General features: G+C 37.6%; 1 long non-coding RNA gene across 1 annotated transcript in view; it reads right to left on the bottom strand.

The window, feature by feature from the left end:
- LOC134215641 (uncharacterized) overlaps positions 1 to 21,147 on the bottom strand; it is a 255,767-nt gene extending 234,620 nt beyond the window's left edge. Inside the window, exon 1 of the long non-coding RNA XR_009980252.1 lies at positions 19,809 to 21,147. This is a non-coding gene — a long non-coding RNA (uncharacterized LOC134215641). The remainder of the gene's footprint in view (positions 1 to 19,808) is intronic.
- Positions 21,148 to 21,357: the final 210 nt, after the last annotated feature.

Here is a 21,357-nt window from a genome sequence, read left to right as displayed (position 1 = left end):
TCAAGAAGCATGAATCGGTTCTTCTCAGAACCCCCATATGAAACGGAATAGCTGATTTGAGCCACATTTTTTTAAAGTGACATACAATTAAATGGCAATGATTGCGTCGTTATCGATCTCAACGCCATAAGTGATGGCCATCGGCGGTGGTTGCTGCAATTTATTCGCCGTGGTAGCATCTATAGCCATAGTTAAATTTTCTCGCAAGATTCGGATAATCTTTTGATTGCTGATATTAATTGTAATATGCGTCTTGAAAATAAAACAAACATTTTCTGATGAATCTACTTTATTGGATATAAGAAAGCTTTTTTTGTAGCCATTTAGTATAAAGAGAATCAAAATCACAAATTCAAGAATCAAATTTAAATATGGCAATTCAAACCCTCTGGTACTGGTTCTGACGAAGGACCAATTTTCAGAATTGTGCGCCTTTCCAATTGCAAACAGCATGCGAGCAAATTTCAATCGGTTTCCCTTGAGTACTATTTCTACTGACGACGAGTTTTCTCCAGTAACTATCGCCGACGGCCGCTATTGTTGGATGAATTTTCATTTTCACTTTGTTGAACATTTTCGGTAAAACAAATTCTCTTCTGTATTGCGTTTTGCTCCAGTCGAAACAAGCGTGATCTTCAATAGTTTGCAGTAGCCATCGAGCAAGAAAGTACCGGCGTGTTTTAGCCGTCGCTTCTTCTTCTTCTTCTTATTGGCATTACATCCCCACACTGGGACAGAGCCGCCTCGCAGCTTAGTGTTCATTAAGCACTTCCACAGTTATTAACTGCGAGGTTTCTAAGCCAGGTTACCATTTTTGCATTCGTATATCATGAGGCTAGCACGATGATACTTTTATGCCCAAGGAAATCGAGACAATTTCAATCCGAAAATTGCCTAGACCGGCACCGGAATCGAACCCAGCCACCCTCAGCATGGTCTTGCTTTGTAGCGCGCGTCTTACCGCACGGCTAAGAAGGGCCCGTCGCGAAAATGGTAAATTAAATTGTAGTGTGGTCCCAACAAAGGAACGATTAACTTCAATTGCACCACTCGACGATTCATTGCTACGGACGCAGAGTGGTACACGCCTCGTGAAATCTCAACCGTAAATGGCGCTCTGCTTCTGCTGCCACGACTGCCATAGACGCCACCGAAGCGAAACTTGTTCTCCAACCAACGCCACAACGTTGTTACTGGAACCGCTTTCAGACGGTCCACGCACCAGCCAGCGGAGCGGTCCGCTCGTCGTGAAATTTTTGCCGAAAATGACGCGCGCGCGCAAGACACGGCTCTTTATATGCACAAAGCAAATGAAGCGGTGAACCAATGCGTGCGGCGTACCTTCGATTAATCTGATGTTTGCGTAGGGGATGCATGAACGGGATTGGTGGGTTCTGACATTTATTCCGAATTATAGAATTAAAATTTTAAATAGTTTTACGTTGATGATTAATAATTTCAATACAAATAGCAAATTGGTGGAAAGTTTGCGAATTGATTGATATATGAATATTTAAAATCCATCGAAAAATAAAGGCGCTATTAACGTTTGAAATCTTACATGATTTCATGACGGTCCCCAATTTTGAAATTTTCATTTGGCAGTATTCGAGCCTTCCCTTATACGTAGGTTACGTCAAAACTATTTAATAAGATCAACAATTTTTAGATTAGGTGAACATCCCTGAACGACCAGTAAGGCTCACATAACGAAGCTTAAAACATAGGACTGCAGTCTGCAAGTCGCTCAATTTCGCAGGTTTTGACAGGTTTCGACGTTCATCAACTATAGCATCATCATAGTTCGATGTCTACAAAGAAGGAAACCAGGCAAGCAGCATAGCTGAGGTAGACAAACGATGGACACATAATGCAAGACGTGCGCTACGCACTAATATCGACGAAATGAACGCCCAGGGAAGATTGAGAAAACGTACAACTCGGAACGGTATAGTAATTCAAAAAAAATTGAACAAAAAACATCATACTATTCTAAACTAAGATGCTCGGACTCGGTTGTGTAGGGACTATCGTTATATTCATAATCAGTCGGTGGTGTGCAAGAAACACAGTATGGACCACTATTCTTTTGTGGCTGTGTTTACTGTGAAACGAATCCCATGAGCAAACTTATTTTACAGTACTTAGATGTCTAATTTTCCCGCTCTTCTCTTTATCCTGCATGGGAGCCGTAAAATTATTACGTAAGCAATTTTTTGTGTTTTTCAAAACTCATTCCCACCGTTGTAAACATTTTTTTATATGGAACGTGCTTATGTATTGAGTAAACGATCTCACGAGGGACCGCAAATGCGGGACACTCTACATGACTTCACTATGGTTTGCTTCGCGAACCTGCTGTTGGATCTCATGAAATTTGTAACAAGTTCTTCTTAATTTCACCTCTACCAATTCCCCGCTCGATTTATAATGAGAAAATATTTATTATAAAAAACACAAAACCAAATCTTAATTTATTTTGTTTCCAAATAATTCAAATACTTCTCAACATAAGATCTGGAAAGAACATAAACACAATCTTCAATGTTTGGTTCTGTCTGACACAATAGGCTATTTTGGGTTCAGTTTGACAAGCAAATCGATTTTATTCGCACCACCCTGTTTCAGATATGGCTGAGACCAATAGCTACGCTTCTTCGTTTGGTCGAAAGCCATTTAGCCGAAGGTCACTATAGGCGGAAAGCTCTTCTTTTTATTGGTATTACATCCCGCACTGGGACATTTCCGCCTCGCAGATTAGTGTTCATTAAGCATTTCAACAGTTATTAACTGCGAGGTTTCTAAGCCAAGTTGTCATATTTGCTTTTGTATATCATGAGGCTGGCACGATGATATTTTTATGCCCAGGGCAGTCGAGAAAATTTCCACTCGAAAATTTCCTTGACCGCGCATCTTACCGCACGACTAAGGAAGGCGTAAAAATTTTTGGTCAAATATGCTATTTGGCCGAACAAACCATAAAGCCGAAAAGCATTTGGCCAAATCTGTCGAACAGGTCATACACGGTCGAAAATGTCGGTTTTCCCGAATAGATATAGCCGATTGGCCGAAATGCTTGTTTAACAGAAAGGTCATTTGGCCGAACGGGTCATATGGCCGAATATGGCGTCTGACCGAAAAGGTCATTTGGCCAAAAAAGTAATCGGGCCGAATGAGTCATTATGCTGAAAATGGTGTTTGACCGAAATGGTCATTTAGCATGAAGGATCATTTGGCTGAAAATGTCATTTGACTGAATAGGTCATCTGACCGACGAAAAGGTTATTTGGCCAAAAAAGTCGTTGCTATTTGTTGAAAACGGAATATATCCCAAATATATTTTAAAGCTCAAAGGCACAGCTGAAATGGTACACAAACGTGAAGTTGGACTACGTAAATTAATCTTTTGGATGATCAGTGCATTTACAATTTGCGTGTCTTTATAACATTCAATTCGACTTTCGTCAATATTTTGATATGCTGGAATTAAAGTGTTGACTCTTTTTCGATCGGTAAAAAAAATAAAAATCCACCAAGGAACGCCTGGGATATTAACGTTCAAAGTCTATCATATTTTCGTGACGCTTTTTGATTTTCGCAATCGCAAAGTGTACCCCGTGTAGAAAACATAGACGTAGTCGCAGTCTTTCTGGTAAGATAAAAAAGGTAAATGAGTGTTGTGATCGGAGCAGAGAATGATACATTGGATTTTAAATTTTGCTTCTGTACTTTCTGACAGTTATTGGAAGACTGATTGGGCCTGCTTTAAAAAAATAAGTTAACATATTATAGCTTTAACGTACACTCAGTATGCGAGGAAGGCAAACATTTTCGTTTTTTCAGGTAATTCTTTTCAAAGCTTCATTGGAAAATTATTTGAAAATACTTCGGGAAATTCTAGGGATTCACTAGGCAAAAAGTTTAGAATTTTCTGGGCAAATTCTTTGGTCAATTACCTTGGCCAGGGTTTGAATCCAAAAGAGAATTACAAAGTCTCTCACTTATCGTCTCTGTATACATATACGATATGTAGCATATCGCGAGAGACTTTTTTCGCAAGCTGCCATGATAAAGAACTGATTCGGGAGGCTATACCTCATGACAATGAATCGACTGCTTTGAGCGTGCTTACAGCGGCACACTAGGAGTTAACTTTCTGAAATCAGTATGGCGAAAGGCATCTAAGGTTCGATTTCTCAAAATTAAGCACTTTAATCGAAAAATATTTGGTAGGCGTAGTAGCGGACACCATCCCTCATAACCGGTACCAAATAGTTTTTATTAAAAGTCCTAATTTTGAGAAAACCCGCGTTAGATGTCTTTCGCCATACAAATTTCTTGCGGTTAACTTACGCTGGCTATTTGCGCATATACGATAGCGCCTGGAAGTGGAAGCGGCGAGTAGCAAATCAGCCACTGCCAATAATTCATTTTTGCCTTTCTCGTATAACAAAGTTGTACCGAAAGGCTATCATTTCACTCCAAATTCGAACTTTTGATAAAAGTCCCGGAGACCCATAGTGTTATATACCATTCGACTCAGCTCGATGAACTGAACAAATGTCTGTCTGTCCGTGTGTGCGTATGTGTGTGTGTATGTGTGTGCGTGTGTGTGTGCACAAAATGCCATAAAACACATTAGCCAAATTTTCACATAGAAACTCTTAACCGATTTTCTTGCAACAAGTTGCATCCGCCAGAGACTAAAACGCTGTTGATCACTATTGAATTTCATAATAATTGCAAATTGCAAAAAATATATAATATTAAAATAGTGATGAGACATAGTCACATAGAACAATAATGTGTTATGAAAATGCCTTGCATCTATGAATATTTTTAAAGTTTATCCATGGCTTGCTCCCATTAAGAGTTTCATCGTACTATAAAGATGCTCGTGTTGCACGCATTTAGGCGTAAGTATGCTCTGCGTTCAGTTTCATAGTACTATGAAATTGTCCGAAAGTCAAAATTCGAATATAGGAAATTCGAGAAACTTTTGGCAGAGCCATCTGTCGTCTACTAGTGTAAATTTTCTATCATAACATTAGACGGTGTAACTGTTTTGCCTTTCTTGTACATCATCGAGGTGTAAGCGTAAAGGCTACATTTATTACCATTTTGCGCGAAAAAGGCGCCATCACCGCTAGGTGGATTATTCTTGTTTTTTTTAAAAGCGCCGAACGCGGGGAGCACTGGTTCTGATGATGCATTTCAACTTGTTGTACACAGCTGTGTAGTAACCAACACGAAATAAGCGAAAACAAAGCAAGAATCGCCGTTTTTCTGTGGGGGCTGCCTATCCGATTCTGTTTTGCCGGCACTTGTATACAAGTTTGATAAATTTGTTATCAAGGCTTGTTATGATTCGGAACAGGTTTTGCCTCTCTTTTATCGTTGTTCGTTATCTATTCATTATTGGCAGTGGCTGATTTTCTACTCGCCGCTTCCACACCCAGGCGCTATCGTATATGCGCAAATAGCCAGCATGAGTTAACCGCCCGAAATTTGTATGGCGAAAGACATCTAACGCGGGTTTACTCAAAATTAGGAACTTTTCATGAAAAACTATTTGGTACCGGTTATGTAGGAAGCTGTCCGCTACTACGCCTACCAAATATTTTTTCGATGAAGGTGCTTAATTTTGAGAAATCGTACCTTAGATACCTTTCGCCATACTGATTTCAGAAAGTTAACTCCTAGTGTGCCGCTGTAATTACGCTCAAAGCAGGCGATTCATTGAGAGCGTTTTCTGCAAACCCTGACCTTGGCAAATCAATTGAAAATTTCCTCAGAAAGTTGCTCGGGATTTTCTCGGCTTTTTCGAAAATGGACTTTTTCAAAAAATCTTCAGGAAACTATTCGGAGCTTACTCGGCAATTTTCTTTCGCTATGTCCTTTGCAATTTTTTCGGGATTTACTCGAAAAATTCGTCAACATATTCTCGGCATTTTTTTAAAACTTCTTAAGAATTTCCTAAGCAAATGTCCTTTGTAATGCTCTTGGCAAATTCTTCGAACATTCTTCCAAAAATCTTGGAAATCTCCTCTGGGTTTCTTCTGGATATTCTTTAAAATCTCCTTTAACATTTTCAGAATTCCTTCGGGCAAATCTTTGGAACATCGTTCGGAAATTCATCGGGACTATTTTGGCAACTTTCTCGCAATCTCCTCGGCAAATTCTTCAGAATTACTTCTGAAAGTTCTTCGAAATTGGATAGGGTTTTTTTTTATTTCTTCAAAAAATTCTTTTGGATTTCTTGAGCATTTTTTTCGGAATATCTTTTGGTAATTTATCAGAATATTCTCAGGAAGCTTTTGAAATTATTTAAAATTTCCTCGAAATACTCTGGTATTTTCGCGCGAAATACTACAATTTTTTTTCAGTAAATTCATTTAAATCAACGGAATTTTTGCTTTCTATTTTTTTCCAGAGAATTCTCAATCCAGTGTCCACTCATTCTCACGAGCAGAGAATGCTCTCCCACGCTGATTTTCACCGAGAAATCGGTTTGCGAGAAAAGAAAAAAGTTCACCAATTGCGAAAAAAGTATCCTTTATGGAACACACAACCTAATCCATACATGCAGTCGATGTGGTGGTAGGGCTATAGTGAGCGAATCACATCGCTATTTTGGTTGACGTTCTAGGTTCGAGTCCCGGTTATAAAATTGTTGTACCTATTTGCTTATCGACAGTTTTCGCGAAAAGTGAGTAAGGCGTAAAAGTGTTGAAACGAAAAAAGAAATTCATAAAGTAAGGACGATTTTTGCTTATCGTCTAGGTTCGCTCTAGAGAAAAGAGGGGTGGGAGATAGATGAAATTCACTACAAACTCCGAAAAAAGATTCTTCTTCGACCCGAAAATCGCTTGATTTCGTCTCATCGAAACGAAAAGTACGAACTCTGCTTATAAGCTAGATGGGCCGAATAGGCCATTTGTCTGAAAATGCCGATTGACAAAGTGATTGTTTGGCAGAAAGGGTCATAACAGTTCTACATATGATCAAATATTGCATCAAAATGGCCATCCAAAGTATGAAATCGAACAATTCCCTAGGGGTCGATAGCATATCATCCGAGATGCTCAAAGCTGACCCCGTGACATCCGCTCAACTGTTGCATTCCTTTATTCCGTGGGTGACCTCACTATGCGATAACCGGCGAGGCGTTATATTGTTGTGTACCTTTAATGAAGTTCTACGCAAAGTGATCCTAGTTCGAATACAGCAGAAATTCGATTCGACTCTGTGGTAGCAGCAGGTCCGTGACGAAAGGTCCTGTCCGAACCATAATATCATGCTCCCTATGATTCTCAAGCAGGTTAACACAGTTCCTGGAAAAATTCTCATATGAATTTTTGAAGAAAAGTCCAAAGTATTTCGTGGAGGAATTTCCGACGGAATTACTGAAGGATGTTTTGAATAAATTTCTGGCAAAATTTCCAAAGGAATTACTAGACTAGAATTCCAAAAGAAATTCCTTAATAAATGTCCGAAGGAATTCCTAGACAAATGTTTGAAGTTCTGAAGAAATTCTCGATTGATTTCCGAACAAAGCAATTTTTAAACACATTTCCAAAGGAATTTCTTAAGAGAGAATTATTTCCTAAATGCAATTCTTCCTTAGCAATTCCTAAATAATTTTCTCAAGGAATGAGTTTCTTGGGCAATTTTCTAAGGCGTTTTCTCGAGGAATTTACGAAGCTATTACAGAAGGAAGTTCCAAAAGCATTCCTGACGGAAATTTTAAACGGATTTCCATATTTTTGCAAAGGTTTCTTGGAGGAATTTCCGACAGAATACATGGAGGGAATTGCAATAGAATTCCTGAAAGAATATTTAAAGGGGAGCTTGAAAAATTTCCGAACGAATTCCTTCCTAAAGAAAAGTCACAAAACTTTTAGGGCATTTTCCAAAAAATATTGGAAGCAATTTCTTAAAAAGGAATTTTCGCCATAATAATAACCTGAAAAAGTCAAATAAATTGTTAAACAATCGCAGGGCGATACAATGCAATATTTTGTTATATTTTATGCTGCATCACTTTATAGATAGTATTTCAGCATTTTGAAATTCATTTTTTTCAGTTCCAAAATATTGTAAAATTCACCAATAGTAAAAAGAATGTTTTAAATGATTAAGAGATACCGTCTCCAATTAAAGTTGTTACTGCTTGTTCCCATTGCTACCATTACCAGAGCTCTGGGGCCTCCAGAGAAAATATCATATGTATATTGTTTACTAAAATGTAGGTCAACCGAGATCTTGAGGAACAGGAAAAAATCATTCATATAAACCAGCCTACCTACTAGAGTTGAACACCCCTGACCTACTCGGGCTGACGCTAGACCAAGTGCGAATAGCATCAGCAGCATAGAAACATTCCACAGACAAGCAAGGCACTTGAGTGCCCGACGTCATAATGGATGATGAAGCGAACTGTCCTCGGCCCGGGCAGGGCCTGATCCTGGCCGACAGGGAAGCCGACCCAAGGAAAATACGAGCTCCAGTCAGAAGTTGACCGTTTTCAATTATTAAAGTCCTGGCTCCTCTTTTGTTGTCAGCATCGTCGACCCTCCTCGTTTTAACCGATTTGTGAGGAAAAGGAGGAAAAAATGTGTAAATGGGAGCTAGGTACTCTACGGGGTGTTGAAAGCGCCGAGCGGAAAAGTGCTGAAAAGGATCATCATGATCTCGGTGACGGTCAACCAGGCACACACAGCCTCAGCACCAAAGAAAAGCCAGGAGTGGAAAATGGGGGTGAATTAAATTTTCGTTGGATTGCAGCAAACAATAAATGTGGCGCACAGTGAATAATTTAATTCATTTCGCAAATTGCTGAGATGTTTGTCGATTGTCCGGTTTCGGCACTGGTTTCGCTTCGGTATCCGGCCGCATCATCGTGTACGGGAGGCGAAAAAGGGAGCAGAAGTTTTGCGGGTGCCAACATGAATGTTGAAACTTTTGCCGGAATTTAATTTCCATGCAAACCAACCGACACGACGACGACGGAGGAGAGTTCATTTTTAATTTGTGTATTACTCGGTGGATACGAGTACCGAGTTGTTCACCGAGTCTTCAGCTGTACTACTGCTGGTCGAGGGTTGCGAATAAAAAGGCGAATCAACAAGTTGAAGTGTGACACTCCTCAAATATGACACCGAACCAAAGCAAGCAAAAGAAAACGAGGAAAATGCAAATAACATGCTCAGTTTTTTTTTCTGTGTGCTGCACGCTTTTCATTTTTTTCTGAATATTTGCTCTTGTGGATTTTTTTTTGTGCGATACCTTGTCATGTAGGGCTGTCTGGAGTAAGTTTAGTGAACGGATGCTCATGTCTGTCTCGTCTGGAAGTTAGTAACGTAATTAAATTTTGTTCGTATTATTCCAGCTCTCACGTTGTTTTTATGGGATGGGATGAGTTGAAGTAAGTACATTTTAAGTACATCCTTATGTACATAAGTGGGATTCAATTACACATCGATAAAGTGAAAATTCATTCACTATCCTAAAGAATTTAGTTAAATGTTCGAACCAAATATCCTTTTGACCGTCTTACTTTCATCCCTTATACAAGTAATTAAATCGGATGGAATAGTAGAAATACTTTTATAGACTTGTAAGAATCCAGCGAATTGATGACGCCGTAGTTAGAACTAAACGAAAATCCAGTCATAATTTTTCTTTATCTTTCAGTTACACTTTTTAGAAATCAATTGATTCGCGACTCACAATCGAATAGTTTAATAATCTGTTTTATTTATTAGCGCGTAAAATTTTTCTTTGTTCAATGCAAAAATAAGCAGCACTGACGCTTGTCAAAACGCCCCAATTAACGAACGGCATTCGACAGTTGATGTGGGTTCGTGTCCCAATTATCGAACGATCACCGAGCCTGTAGCAAGCACTGTCATTTGCTAAAATCTGCATCCTATTTAAATTAATATTTGACTTTTTACCATCATCGGATAAAAGACACATTGATCATATTTTAATTTTTTCCTGTAAATATTTCCTTCGTAAGTGAAATCATGGCGCTTTTCATATTTTAAAAAACGAGTACTGCTACTTCCCGAGCAGGAGCGAAGAACTCGATACCATACTCTGTTATGAACTAGCATTGCATATAAAATAATACCAAAAATTAATATGCAGAATACTTTAGGAATAACATACTTAGATATTTCAATACCAAACGATAGTTTGGGAAAAGTGTGAAAAACATCTTTCGAAGCGAGTTGTTGTTTATGAAACATTCGAAGAACTAACAAAACCAACTTACAAAAAATCCAATAAAATATTTTCAAAAATATTTTTTTATATATATTCTTGCCCCCAGCTACAGAACATATTCACGAGACTTTAATTCAATCCACTTTTTTGTCTACTTTACTTACTATTCCTCCATAAAGTACAACGTAAACATTGGCCTAGCACGATGCTTTTGACAAATCGGATTTTGATTTGTGCACACTTAAATCGAGTTGAGATGGTTTTGTTGCAATCAAATTAAGGATAAGTGCCAAAAAATGAACGACACTTTTTTAATACACACAAACAGACATCACCTCAATTCGTCGAACTGAGTTGATTGGTACATAACACTATGGGTCTCCGGGCCTTCTATAAAAAGTTTGTTTTTGGAGCGAACACAATCTTTGGGTATACTTCGTATACGAGAAAGGCTAAAATTATATTTTCGAATGGATAGGTTGCTGACCGGAATTGCCATCGAACTTATACAGATAAAAAAGTCAACTCTGTCCACTTCAGATGGTTCGGAGACTTTCAATGGTTCGGAGACACCACTGGATATTTGGGTCAATGAAATCCAGTGGGTTGATGAATGTTCAGAGTCGGGCCTAGTCGGATAAAGAAAAATCCAAATCATGCTGATGTGGCTTGGTCAGCAGTTAGAAGGAACTGACATACTTAGTTGGGTCAATATAATTCAAATATGTATTCTTTAGTTAGTTGATCGATGACCAACTAAAAAATCTACTTGGATCAAGGAAAATCCAACTCTGGAGTTTGTTTGTTCATGAACCATGGTTTGGAGGTACTTCTGTAATGTGACAAAATCATATTTGTTTTCAGTTTAATAAATAAGATTTTGATAGTCAGTTGAATTGTGCAATCGCTCAACGATTTACACTGAAAAAGTGCCTTGCAAAACTATTCACAATTAAAACTAAAATAAGGCCATGTGGCGATTCACCCAAATGGACCTTTCTAGTCCATGGAAACCTGTACTAAAGAGGTACTGTTTGAGCTTCTTAATTTGACATCTAATTTTCTTGTTCCGTTCTATAAAACATAAAATTGCTTGGAAATATGTGTTCTGATGATTCCAACTGTATTCGCTATCTTGTATGCGCCATTTCTTGGCAAATGTATCCCTTGTGAACGGTCATCGGAAAGCCCTCTGGAAGATCCAGAACATCCATAAAAGTGGCCAATTCTAAAAGTTCTTCCCAGAGCTTCGCGATTTTTTCGTTACCATCCATTCTGGAAAATTGTGGGTGGAATCAATAGTGAATGTCTTCTATGACCTACGAAAGCCCCAGAAACGGTCCTGCGGAAGATCTGGAACATCTGTGAAAATGTCCAATTTCAAAATTTCCTGGCAAATTATGAATACAATCAATAATGAAAACCTTCCGTGACCTTCAACTGCCCCAGGATTTACGTTGTTTGACCTAAGAAACGGTAAAAATGGAGATTTTTGATGTTTTTGGAAAATAAAAATGTTCTCAAAACATTAAGTTTTCTGATGCAAGACCATGGTTTCGATTCCCGCTCCGGTCTAGGTTTTCCTTTTGATTTCCCAGAGCCAGAGTTTCATCGTTTTAGTAATGAAAATATAACAATTTGGCTTTTAAACATCGTTACGAAGGAAAAGGAAAAGAACTTTTAAGTTTCGGAGAGGATTTTGATATTCTGATTTTTTTTTAGTTCAAGAAAATATTCAAAAAAGACACATATTATTGGTTCTGTTGTCAACTTTTTTCCCTAATTTACATTCGGCTATTTCTATAAAGTTTTCAAAAACTAACAATTCAGTATTCAAGAATGGATCGGAGACAGGTCTGCAAAAAGTCATGCCCATACGGAGGTTTTGATGAAGTGAATTCAAAGTGTTATTCAAACCAAGAGTTATGCATGGCGATAGAGTTTGATCGAGCCCTTTCTGGACATCGTGCGGACCGTGCCCGGGAAAGCCTTCGAAATCACATTGGTGTGCGGACTTTTCCCAAAACATCTGTAACAAGTTCCAATTCCCGGGCCCTTGCTGTTTGTCCTTTTGAGATCATTAAATATAATTTCATTTCCTTTACTTTTTATATATATTCATATTATGAATGTATTTCTTTGTTGTCGTCTATGTATCTATAATCATATTACTGATTTCTATCTAACATTTTTTGTATAGTTCTGATGAAACGCTAAAACGCTCAATTAATGACTAATTAAAGTATTCTTTACAGCGCCTGAACTCAAAAATTCTTGTTTTTTTATACAAACCGGTAGTGAATTCTATAGGCAATTCTATGAATCCATACATTAACTGATATACAGGAAAAAATCAGAGCAGTTGTTCCCTATATAGAAATGCTAGTTTTCTTTATTAATATTCTTTAAAAAATTTCACTTTTAAACCAATATATCAAATTGTTTTTTTGAAAAACAGTGTAGAACATGAAATGACAAATATACGGTAGAATAATAGTTCTGAACATACTGGTTTTTTACTACTTTTCTACGGTCAATCATGCTCATGATCATGCTCATGCTAGTTCAAGAAAATATTCAAAAAGTATTGGATTCTGCTATTCGAATCTAGAACCCAGGAATGAAAAGGATATTATTAGGTAACAGTTTCTGTGGCAGAACTTTTAAGAATTGAAAGTCTGAAAAATACATTACAGATATGTATCATAAAGCTGGGATGTGCATCCAGACCTTCTATAGCTCAACAAAATTATGCACTGCTACAAAGCAGATCATGCGGAAACTGACTGATTTCGAGACGAGGCCCAGCCTGGGCCAGTCATTTTTTATGCCTAGTTAGACAAAAAGGTAGAGATAGGCAACAATTTGACGAAATTCAAATAAATCTAATTTTGCTTTAAATAATCCGATTTTGATGAAACCGGATCCCAGAAACTAGAACTAATTTTCCGGCTAATGCTGTAGGTCGAAAATCCTTTCTCGAAAATGTTTCTGTAATCGCCCTCTTGCAAAGCCGCGAAGTTTGATACCCATATTCGGACTAGAAGATTTTCAGCGTCCAATGACCGGATCCATTATCAGAATCGGATTATTTTCAGCAAAGTTATGCTCATTTGTATTTCGTCAAAACACTCCCTATCTCAACATTTTTGTTTTGCATATCTATTGTAGATCTATTTGCCTTTCTCGTACAACAAAGTTGTACCGAAAGGCTATATGATTGCTCCAAAAAAGAACTTTTGATATAAGGCCCGGAGACCCATAGTGTTATATACCGATTGGCTCAGCTCGACGAACTGAGGTGATGTCTGTATGTGTGTATGTAAGTGTGTATGTGTACAATTTTTGTAGACACATTTTTTGAAACTTAGCATTATCCGATTAACTCGCAACAAGTTGCATTCGATAGGGAATGCGGTCCCATTGTTTGCTATTGCAAAATGGCCTGATCGGACATTGAATTTCGGAATTATTGAAAAAATATTGTTTTTTCGCAAGGGCCCCCGCTTGGAAAAAAAATTCAAATCCGATTTTTTTTATGGTGGCAATGCATTTTAATCAATGTAAAAACATGCAAAATGATCTAAAAAATGTGATCTATTCCCCTAAAAAGCTTTTTAATGTGATTTTTTCAATATATTTTATAATGTACGAGAAAGGCATCATCACTGCTCGGTGGATAAATCTGTTTTTTTTTTTCATTTTCTAACCGATAAAGCAAGAAAAAATCTGACACTGGAGCTATAAAATAATGGTGTCCAATGGTTCAACAAATGGTGTACCTGGGCTCAATCTCAGTCGGTGCCGTTAGCATTTTCTAAGTCGTAAATTCGTAATGTAAGATCATGACTACCTTCGGAAAGGAACAACAGTGGATCACAATCATATAACACAGTATATGGCTTATTTTTATCCCGATGCTTGATTCTCATTACTTCGCGATTTTTTCGGGTTTTTCAACTCCTCTTGTTTTATATGAAGCGTGAGACGATAGTAGACCGACATTAGTGTGCAGCCTCTATGAACTCAGGGGCTCCTATGGACTCGGGCTGCAATCCTCTCTAATAGTATGTCAAAATTGACGCCCGGTTCGTCACAAAAAGTCCCAAAGGTAGCTTCTCTTTGCCCATAAAGACTTGGTGAATGTTATTAAATCTATCCCAAACTTTATTGTGCAAAACTATTTTTTTTTTTCAATTACGAACACGAAGTAGAAATTATTATTTAGTCAATATGCTTATTATATTTGGAAATAAAATATCAATATATCAATTGATAAACTTGTTCATAATGGGCGTAATAGAATTTGACCTTAGGCTTTTGAACAGCGGTTGGATAATCTCACCTAGACCCAAACCCGAGGATTGTACTCTTCATTCAGGACAAAAAATGTCCTCAATAGAAAAAAATGATTCCGTACTATCTATCCAGCATTATGCATGAAATTACAATAAAACATCCGCCATTACGCATTTTAGTCTCAGGTACCCCCAGAGACTAACTAAGGTACCCCCAGGGGTACATGTACCCCAGGTTGAGAACCACTGACTTAAACGATTGAAGTTATTTAAGTCAGGCGATTTAGTGGGCCACTTGAGTATCTCACAAAATTTTCAATATGGGCCGATGATGAATATGAATGGAGACTGGATGAAACCTGTGGAGAACTATGACATTCCTTATAACATACGTGAGCCATCACGTATGGATTGGGAAGTCGGAGGTCCCACTGTTCGAGACGGTTCCATAAAATTCTATACTGATGGCTCAAAAATTGGAACAAAAACGGGAGCAGGAATATTCGGTCCTGGGATAGCGATCTCAGTCGCAATGGGAAACTATCCAACGGTGTTCCAAGCGGAGATTTTTGCTATAATGAAATGTAGGGGAGGTGGTTCGGTTGTGGGCACTCCCACGTATCTTTCGACAGAAAGCAAATACTGTTATTCTGACATCTGTCATTCATTAGCTATCGAAATACGATGTTTTGTGCAGAATACCGAACTAGATAGACACCTCTACTTTGAACTACCCGACCAACCATTTCTTCAATTTTCTTCAAAATTTCTCATATAGATCGTTAAAGGTTTTCATATCAACCGTCGATAGCGATCGATGCCATTTCATGAAGAATTTTAAATTAATCAAAAGTCAAAACATCGATTTTTTCCCAAAATATTGATATCAATTGATACCACCAAAAAGTTATATATTTTTACAGTTCTATAGAGTATACTTTACCGATCTGCCAAAATTTTCAACAAAAACAAAAAGTAGGTTCTTCAGAGGTTTGCTTTTACATTTTTTTTTTATTTATTCATTTATTTACTTAATCGGGAATCGAACCTGGACAAGTGATAATGTTATACATTTGCCCAGAGAACTTAACCACTAGCCCACAATGAAGTGATGGTTGTAAGCAGCTAAGTTTCATCAACATGCTAAGCATTGAAATTTTCGTTCGCATATTACATACTTGCATGTAGGGGAATTATTTCCCACTTAACACCATTTTCACATTCATCTTATTTATTTCAATGCGAACATAAAATGACAGCTGCTGTAAATTGGTTCGTAAATTGGAACTATATTGTGGTTTTTAGAACTGAAATTCGAATGTCGTTTCATTCAACATTCGTTCATTTTTTAGAAAATTTCTAAATCTCAATTTTTGGGAAGTAAACAAACCGCAAAATATCCATTGATGTTTTGGTATCCAACGATAGGAATCGATGAACTAAAACGTGATGAACGTGTTCGACAGTAAAATTCGTTGTCAAAATATATCATACGGTTGAGATCGTACTTTATCAGAAATCTGATAACGTTTCATGAATATTCGTATCGTCATTACGATTAATTTGATGGTAAAGATGTAGCGATGTTCATCTTTCAAATACTTTGTCAAAGTATATCATTGCGTTGATATCATACTTTATATGAACTGTGATAACGTTTCATTAAGATTTGTATCATTTTTGTGAATAATTTAGTGTAAACAAATACCAACAAAATTATTTAATTTTAGATAAATAACTTTGAAAAAGTTTGACGAATGGTTGACCGGGTATGAACAAATAATTTTTTTCTACATAAAAATCAACTCGAAAATGTTGTTTGAACTTTTTCAAAGTGTCATAAAATGGTGTGATTGAATTGAAAAAGTGAGTTCTAATGTGTATTCAGACGATAAATTTAGTCTATTTTGTGGTTCAATAACGATTGCCATCAAAATTTCAGCTCGCAATTTTTTTTCATCACTTTCCTGAAACGCAGATAAATTCGGTTGTGAACATTTTTATTGGTTCGGTTATGGGCACCCTCTTTTTATTGACAAATCGTTCAATATCACTGAGTTTATCAACAAACTTATTTTTATGCTGTTATAATACATTTTTCGAAATATTCAGCCATATTTTTTTGTAATAATAAGTTTATTTACTAGCAGACCCGACGAACTTTGTTTCGCCTAAAATTGATTTATTGTCTGATTAGTTCTTGAGTTATGCAGAAATTGCTGATTCTTTTGTATGGGAGCCCCCCTTTCCAAAGAGAGGAGGGGTCTCGAACCAACTTAAGAACCTTTCCCGGCCCCAAAAAGCTCTACATACAAATTTTCAGGCCGATCGGTTCAATAGTTTCCGAGTCTATGAGGTTCAGACAGACAGAAATTCATTTTTTTTATATAGGGTTAATGCTCCTGGACTTCGGCTGGGCTCCGATATTGGGCTCACGAAAAACAAAGCAATGAAAAGGTATTTGGTTTGTTTATTATTTTTGTGATTTTTTTCAGCAGTGAGCAGATTTGTTTTTTAGGCGCATCTAACCATTGTATATGCGCTTTTCGAAACTAAGCGTTGACCGATTTACACGCAACAAGTTGCATCCGACGGGGAATAAAGTTTTATTGTTTGCCATTTAAAATTGGACCTTTCAATCATCGCCTTCCGAAGTTGTTGACAAATTATCTTTTATTTTCATTGGAACCCCTCACTGAGAAGAAAAACGCGAAATTTGAAAAAAAAAATTTGCCTGCGATGTATATAAATGAATGCAATATATGTAAATTTATTGGAAAAGATAAATCTAACTTCCCAAAGTGTTATTTTTTACCTTTCTTAAGTGATTGTTTTCGTTACTTTCTTCAATGCATGAGAAAGGCATCATCACTGCTAGGTGAATTAATTTGGATTTTTTATTGTTTCATGACAATTAAAATTAATGAATTACTCATTTTCTTTGAAACTATGTAGATTTCATTTGTTATTCTTCATTATTGGCCGAATGTTCAAAGGTGCTCACAACCGAACCACAAAACTGAAATGTCCAAAAATTGCAAATTTGCAAAATTGACAATAAAATGTTTCAAATCGATGAAATCAAACCAATTTCTTCTCTAGCAGTAAGGTTGTTCGTCTAGCTTTCCATTGGTATAAAAATGTAGACATAATACCAACTAGAACCAAAGTTATGGACAAAATTCAAAAGGCTGCCCACAACCGAACCTCCTCCCCTACTAATATCTGTCTTGATAGGAAATATTGATTTGCGAATATTTTCATTTTCACGGATAGCCAAGCGGTACTCAAAGCATTGAGTAGCTTTAAATGTACGTCAAAACTTGGCTGGGAATGCATTATTTAATTGCGAAAGGTGTGCCAAGAGAACTCCGTAAATCTGTACTGGGTTCCACGACATTCTGACATTGAAGGTAATGAAAAGGCAGACGATCTGGCGAAACAAGGTTTGAACACAGTTTGTTGGGCCAGAACCTTTCTGCGGTATATCATGCTGTGCCATTAAAATGGAATTGAAATCCTGGGAAGCACAAAGGTTGATGACCAACTGGTTGGTCGCCAAAGAGTGTGCTCAATAAAAGAGATTTATAATTCCCAATGTTCCACTAACCAACAAGCTCTTGGAGCTCAATAAGAGAGCTCTTTGCACCTTTACTGGCCTAATAACCGGACATTGCCCGAGTAGATATCATTTGAAAAATATTGACCAGGTTCAGAATGATGATATTGATGGTAGTCTGACGACCTCGATGCATCACAGATTTTTTGTTGGTCACAAAATAAGTACTAGGGATATTTACCACTGGCCATGGCATTTGCGATGCGGCCAATTTTCAATTAAAATATAGGATAATTAGATTTAAAAATATCAAAAATATATCTATGTATGTATCAACCAGTTTTGGTACCATAACTGTATCAGTCATCAAGAGAGATCACATTGGACACATAATGGATGTCGTAATAAGACCACTGGCTTTCAGTGGAGTAGATTGTTCGCAGATTAATCCTCATCAGCGTGCCAACATTGATGATTAAAGCAGTCAATCTATCTGTAAATGTTACTCTATTCGAGAACCAAAATTATTGCCACAATTAATACTAACAATATTTAATTTTGCGCAACTGCTGTTACGGAAAACTACACAGAATTGTTAGGATTTGGATAAACCAATTTAGCCTTTCATAAGACTTGGAAGAACCTAAATATGTTCAGCTCAAAAAGGAATCAATTTCCCACTATATGAGGATCAAGTCTCCCGCAAGTTTTGAAAATGCTAAATTTTCTAACTTTCGGAAAATTGATTTTTTGATAACTTTCATGAAAAAATAATAGCTTCCAATTATGTTTTCGGATAACAAATATATTTTTTTTTATTAAGTCCACTTAAAACCGTTTGAATTACTTTAAGAAATATCCGAAACAAAAAGTGGGGATCATGAGTATCCAGTTTCCCCTACTCATCATCAAAATTATCGTGCATGATTCAACACGTCCGTTTGTGTCATTGCATTTTTTAGATGTTTTCTATGATGTCATGGGACCCCTTCCCCTATAATTTGCGCTTCGATTGACTTTCGACGCCTTTTGAAGCGTTAAAATTGTTCTTAGATTGAGTGAAGTATCTAATGGAATTTGGTATAAAAATCTCAAGAATCGCAAGCGAATGTTTTTTTTTTTTTCAAAATAAACTTATGTAAGTTTCTTTAAAAAAATGATTCATTCGTTTCTATTTCGCGGAATTTTAAGTGATTGAAAAACGATTATCACATCCCACTAAGCAACGATAGGTACAAGTAAGTTTAATCGGGCATTTTCTGCTTTTGAGATTGAGCGAGAATGACGATCCTATCATGAACGATGTTGACAAATTCCGATCAGTAGCACTAGGGTGGGCCTTCTTAGCCATTTTCACAGCGACCACATAAAACTGACATAAACAGCTTTTACAACATTTGCAGGCAATCAAGTCGGATGGTTTACCCTATTTACCTACCTAAAATTTATTCGAACGATGAATCAAATGTCATACATATGCTGAGGAGGGTACTTGAAAAAGCGATCAATGTCAAATACGGAATAAAATGTTATATGTTTGTATTTGCTGAATTAAAACTTCTACCGTACGAGCTGAAGTCACGCTAGCGTGGCATTAAACACATAAACCTTATGTACATCTGTCAGGACTCAAGAATATGTACGCACATCAGCACGAACATACTTCAGCCCATATACCCACATACCAGTTACGGAGCACCGAGCAAATGTGTACTCACCTTCAGGATTGGCAGAGGATGGGCGCATCCTTGTGGATTCGACTGTCTAACGGCAGCGGAGCCTCAGCTCACTCGAACTCACTGTTTCTTCACCATCGCGACCGAACAATTCCACTGACTGGCACACTACCGTGGAGAAGATCAAAGTTGGGCGCGGCGTACGGATAAAAAATCTCTCGGAAGTAACGGGCTACGAAAGTGCAAAAAATAAACGCTCCAATACCATGAGGCGTTAGGATTCACGGAACACGGCTGGATATTGGCGCACCCGGAAATGCACGACACCGACTGGCTCTGAGCGGGGAGCTGCAGTCCGCCAGACTTCGCTAACAGCTGCTGACTTTAAAGTCTGCCTCCTTCGTGGAATGAGATGCAATCGATGATGCCGTCAGGCTGTGCACTCTGCTTTTGTGAGTTCGCGCTTCGTCGCCTGTTCCGTGGTGGGTGGGCTGGGTGGTTGTCCTTGCTTCATAGTTTATTAACTCAATTTAACTTTGTTCGAGGATTTTGATTTTTTCTCGCTGTTGTTTGGGTGTTCGGTGATTGGTGTTGTTCAAACTTCAATCGAGTGGCTGTGGGATGTCGCTGTGACTACTTTTGTGCTAACGTTTTTTTTTCACGGCTGATCGATTTATTGTTTAAAGAGTTCTTTTTCGAATTAATCACTTTATATAAACTTCAACTGACTTGGTATGGGAAGAACGGTCGCGATCGAAAACGAATGTGTCAATCAGTGCTTGTTTTCCGAGACTTTGGAGCAGTTGCAATTTTCCAATAGGGAGAGAATAATTAATTCGATTGAAAGCGTTGGACAGGAAGGTGAGAAAAATGATTTGAAAGCAGATTCGAGAGTAGATTAAGAAAAGAAAAAAGTAATTAAAATTGATCAAATACTTTCTGTAGGAAAAATAGAAATGGAAGAGAGTACAAACTGCCAAAGAAAAAATGAATTGAATCGGCACCGGATTCCCGGGCGGGACTAGTCAGAACAGTTAGGAAAATTTCGTGAAAACAAACAAGAGCAACGAAGGAAGCAACAGATTGCAGAGACGCAGAATGAGAGAAAAAGTTTTCCGCTGCTCCGGAAAAGGGGCAGAACGAGTTTTATTTAAATAAGTGTCTGTTGATTTTAGCTCTTTTTGTTCTGGAATCCACTTGCACGAATAAGCAGCTTCGACTTTGTTAAATTTCTTTTATAGGTAGATAAAAGATGCATTTTTCACTTTTTCAGAACGGAGAAATTTGTAGCAATTCATGTTATAAGAAATGCCTAATTTTTATGCTAATTCAGTATTTAGTTAACCCAAAAAATGGAAACCAAGTTTGTCAAACAAGTACACAAAAACTCACTCACGGTGTTACTCGTACCGCTAGCAACTGACGACTGACACATTGCTCGATCACTGAACATAAGGTTCTAAAAATTGGTCCCGTTCTAGACACCTAGGGTGCGGTACTCCCCCACGTTCACACTTGTTGAAGCGCTCGCCTGGCGGCGGAAAAACCGTATGGCATCAGCGAAAACACACGACAACGACTATGGCTCGGA

Source organism: Armigeres subalbatus, chromosome 2, assembly GCF_024139115.2.
Source record: "Armigeres subalbatus isolate Guangzhou_Male chromosome 2, GZ_Asu_2, whole genome shotgun sequence".
NCBI lineage: Eukaryota > Metazoa > Arthropoda > Insecta > Diptera > Culicidae > Armigeres > Armigeres subalbatus.
This window is presented reverse-complemented; position numbering and strand designations above follow the sequence as displayed.